The 5000-nt window shown below is 39.0% G+C and overlaps 1 protein-coding gene across 6 annotated transcripts in view; it reads right to left on the bottom strand.

The window, feature by feature from the left end:
• The window catches only part of LOC136826138 (tripartite motif-containing protein 2-like), a 121854-nt gene that overhangs the window by 21977 nt on the left and 94877 nt on the right, over positions 1-5000 (bottom strand). The gene's annotated exons all lie outside the window — the stretch shown is intronic.

The following is a 5000-nucleotide window of genomic DNA, read 5'->3' as shown; positions in this document are numbered from 1 at the left end:
CTTCCAGCTACGATGCTGCCAATCAACACTGGAAGTCTGTACGAGTGATAAAGCAATCTGAACATATCTGACAGAACAGCATCAATGATAAATACTATACTACCACCACTACTACTACTGTTATCGCTAATAATAATAATGGTGACAGCAAGGAAACGGATAAACAGTTAACCACCCATTGAAAAAGCGATATTTCACATCTGAATCAATGACATTCCCTCCATAAAATATTGCAGACCTCCGAGCTCGTTAAGGTTGACAACGGGAAACACCCTTGCAACTGCTTTTTTTAAGGATGAACCCATCGCCTCGCTAGGATTATTTACAAATACCCTTCAGCTGACACCATTTTCTGGCACTAAACTGTAAGAGTTTCATTTTCAAAAGATTGTCGGCATTTTGTTGCGTTCTGGAACTAACGACGTACAAGAACAAACAAGAACATACAAGTAACTATAGTAAACAAGTAAAAAATGCGCCGAAGTTTCTTCGGCGCAATCAAGTTTTCTGTACATCGCATAATCAAGGCCACCGAAAATAGATCTATATTTCGGTGCTCTCAGTATAATGCTGTATGAGTCGCGGCCCAAGACACTTGAACCACGTCCAGGTGGTGGCCTGGCCTATATCGTTGCCAGATGCGCGATCATGGATAACTTTAACCTTAAATAAAATAAAAACTACTGAGGTTAGAAGGCTGCAATTTGGTACGCTTGATGATTGGAGGGTGGATGCTCAACCTACCAATATGCAGCCCTCTAGCCTCAGTAGTTTTTAAGATCTGAGGGCGGACAGATCTTAAAAAAGTGCGGACAGACAGCCAGCACACTAGTTTTCTTTCCTGAAAACTAAAACATACAGTATCTTTCGAATACGTCGTCATCTACTACTGGTAAGACTACTCTAAAACATCGTTCTCATTATGAAAGTATCTCCCATATACCAGCATTAATGATGACGACGATAACAGTGGTATTATCAACCGTCATAATAATGTAAAAAATATTTTTTTTCTCTTTTATTAGAGAAAATATACAATATTTTATATTTTTAATAGTATTACAATCAGAACTGTAAGAAATATACGGCTAGAAAAAGCAACACGTAGTTTCATTCATTAAGATTCTTCGCCTCTCTCTCTCAATGGCAAATCCCCGGCGGGAGTGAGAACTGAAAAACACCCACTCTGGAATTATCCCCTCCACCTATCTCTCTCTCTCTCTCTCTCTCTCTCTCAGTTGAATTCTTCTGCTCCGTAACGTAATACTAAAATTGGAGAGAGAGAGAGAGAGAGAGAGAGAGAGAGAGAGAGAGAGAGAGAGAGAGAGAGAGAGAGAGAGAGAGAGAGAGAGCTACCCCAGAATTATCCCTCCCACCTCCCTCTCAACACCTGGATTCTTTTTCTCCCTAGCGTAAAACTAAAATCGGAGAGAGAGAGAGAGAGAGAGAGAGAGAGAGAGAGAGAGAGAGAGAGAGAGAGAGAGAGAGAGCTAATTCAGTATTATCCCTTCCAACTCTCTCTCACCCAGATGGACCTTTCCTCTCAGCAACGTAAAACCAAAATTGCAGAGTGGAGAGAGAGAGAGAGAGAGAGAGAGAGAGAGAGAGAGAGAGAGAGAGAGAGAGAGGTGGCAGCTGAATGACGACGGGGGTGGCTACAAAGGACTCCTGAAGGTTAAAGGTATTTTGTACTTGCATGTCGAAACCCTGTAGCTCTCGCGCGCGAGGCACAGCCCTGGGCACCGCCAGCATCTGCAACACATGGGGAGAGAGAGAGAGAGAGAGAGAGAGAGAGAGAGAGAGAGAGAGAGAGAGAGGAGAGAGAGAGATGGTGATGCCTCGTTCACAGCGCTCTTTTAGTCTAGAAAAAAGATTCATATAAATAGATCTTGGTCTCGACAATGATTAGTTTCATTCATACCTGCGTCAGGTGATTATTTTCGGGAATTCCTATAGAGGACCGAGGGTATAGGGACACACGTGAATTTTAGAATCTACAGGTCTATAAGTATTCTCGTAGCGAATTATGTAATAAATTTGAATGGTCATCTAGCATTTTTTTTTTCTTCAATCTCTTTCATGCACAGATCAGTCTTGGGTGACAAATTGCTCAGTGCAATTTTTAAAAACCTTTACTAAAGCACTTCGTCAAAAACTGAAAGAGAATCTACGAAAGTTAACAGTACGCATGTTGTTATACTTGCCCTTCTTCTTTTCCCACTTTGATGAAGGAATTAATATGGAGAAATGTTTACATTTTCGAACAACTTATAGAGAAAATTTTGTCAGAGAAATTTAATTTCATCTTTTTATCCTATTATGTTACATAAAACCTTACAAGAAAGTTTTCATAAAATCGTGAAAAATAACTGAAAAAATCGCAAACAAGACCTGACATAGGTAGTAAAATCGCACTGACAGACAAAAGCAAAGCTAAAAGAAAATTGAGTAACATAAAAAGTTCGACCATGTAGCTTCCCTTCCCGATATTCTATTACGTAACTGAAAAGACGTTTCCTGTTTTCGAAGAAACGCCTCGATCTCAAGGAAGGTGTGTCCTAAAAGGAACTGCGGGCGTAGGAGACGAGGGCGTTTTATTAATATCACTGAGCACTGACCAAAACGAGACCTTTCGAGAGACTTGTGCACCCGCTATTTGAAAAAAAAAAAATTAAATACACAAAAACCATCATAAAGAGCAAACCTACTTCCGTGATGTTTCGTAACTGAGTGGGATAACCAACCGATAATAGAAAAAAAAAGTGGCGCGAACTTGACCCAAAAGCACCCTTGAAAAACAATTCTTCTGTTTTAGGAGAAGAAAAGAATGCCGTGGCCCTCACGACAGGCTAACAGCACCAAGCAGTCTCTCGTTCATATAAGGGCACGGTCAGACGTAGGTACCTCAGGTAGGACGCTTGCGAAGGTTGGGAATGAGTAATCGCGCTTGAGGAGATGATTCCTTTTCTTTTATCTTTTATACAAGAAAAGTTTCTCGGGCTTATCCGATACACATCCACATGGCGTAAGACGTTCACACGCTCGGGTGATGAATCTTTAGCTCAATTTTCTCAATAATTGTTGAATTTTGCCGTTCAAAACACATATAGAGCTTCGTATTGCATTTTGAGACAAATATAGAGCTTCTTATCGCATTTTGAGACAAATATAGAGCTTCGTCTTGAATTTTAAGACAAATAGAGCCTCGTACCCAATCTTAAGACAAACAGAGCTTCATGTTGAAATTTAAAACATATAGAGCTTCGTATTGTATTTCGAGACAAATATAGAGCTTCGTATTGAATTTTAAGAAAAAATATAGAGCTTCGTGTTGTATTTTTAGACAAGTAGCTTCCTACTGAAATTTAAGACAAATAGAGAGCTTCCAGTTGAATTGTAAGACAAATATAAAGCTTCGTACTGAATCTTAAGACAAACAGAGCTTCGTGTTGAATTTTAAGACAAAAATATAGAGCTTCGTATTGAATCTTAAGAGAAACAGAACTTCGTGTTGAATTTTAGGACGAAAAATACAGAGCTTCATTTTGAATCTTTAGACAAACAGAGCTTCGTGTTGAATTTTAAGACTAATATAGAGCTTCGTATTGGCAGAGAGCAGTAATCCTAGCCAGTGTCATTCTACTGTAAAAGGAAGCATCGATCTTGAAACAATGATTCCTGGATGCGATATGAACCGGGCTGGGGCAAACACTTCCAGGTCTGAAGCAGATGGACGACGTTCGTCTGGTAGTATAAATTTTGTTTTTTAAATAACGGGAGACAGGAACCAGCAGGCAGACGCAGGTGGTTCTGCTTTGCATGAAGTAATCATTGCTAATAAGCATTCTTGTAGCATAGGTTTTAGTAAATATACGAAGCCGGAAGACGTCTTTTCTTAAGCGCTTGTTATTTTCTGTTCACTGGACTCGTTAAAATGATTATCCAGGAAATTATTAAAGATAAGTATTAAAATGATTATCCAGGAAATTATTAAAGATAAGTATCTCTTTGCTGTTGCCATGCCAGCCTTAAAATCTTTAAAATCTCAAAACTCCTACAATCTCAAAATCTTAAAAGTCTTGGATTATTGTCTAAATCAGTTACAAGGAACCTGGATTAGTTTTCAAATTCATCCTGAAACTCCTTAATTATCACCTGGACCAGTCCCAAAATCTGGAGCTCATTCCGTCAAAGCAAACGGGTGGAAGAATCCGATCGCTCCAGCGTACTTTGATTCAAGAATGTGAATAACAATGAGTCAGATAAAGTTTTAGCATCAACACTAACAATGGAGCAACCCAGGCAGACATCGACCACTGTTATTCTGCAACATCTAAAAATCATATTTCCTCTTCCTATCTGCCTGCCGAGGCAAGTTACGTGTGCGCTATGAGTTCTGCATATAAATTTCTGCGGAGTTCACTTTTTGGGTGCGTCGAGAAATTTACGATGTGTATCGTGCAATTTCAAATCAATGAGACTTTTCCGAGGTAAAAAGAAATTGTTTGAAGTGAATATACATTCTGTTCAGAAATATCGTATGAGATTCTAACTTTTTAATCTTTTATTAATTTTTTCTTGGTGGTAAATCAAAGGTCAGTTGAATCTTTGCAGTACTTCTTGATTGAATGTCTTTTCTTCCCTCTTGTCACTTGTTTGACACTACTGTCTTTTCTTGTTGCAAGATTAGCCGCTTACGATATGGAGTACAGCGAAATTGAGCACACCAAAGCAAAATAATAAAAATTCTCACAGAAAGAATCCCTGACCTCTCCAAGAAAGGCAACGAGCACCTGTTACTCCTCGTAATGTGAATTTTCAAGGAAAATATACGAAAGGACTGGGCGATGACACTTATGGATTTCAGTGCACTGACGATGAGAATTCTGTGGAAATGATTTTTTGTCAGTTCGTAAGGAAAGAGCCCATGACAATGATGTAAGATTTACTCCTCTTAGAAATTAAATTTGTGAAGGGCTGAGAAGAAATATTTCAATACT

Source organism: Macrobrachium rosenbergii, chromosome 3 (genome assembly GCF_040412425.1).
Source record: "Macrobrachium rosenbergii isolate ZJJX-2024 chromosome 3, ASM4041242v1, whole genome shotgun sequence".
Lineage (NCBI taxonomy): Eukaryota > Metazoa > Arthropoda > Malacostraca > Decapoda > Palaemonidae > Macrobrachium > Macrobrachium rosenbergii.
This window is presented reverse-complemented; position numbering and strand designations above follow the sequence as displayed.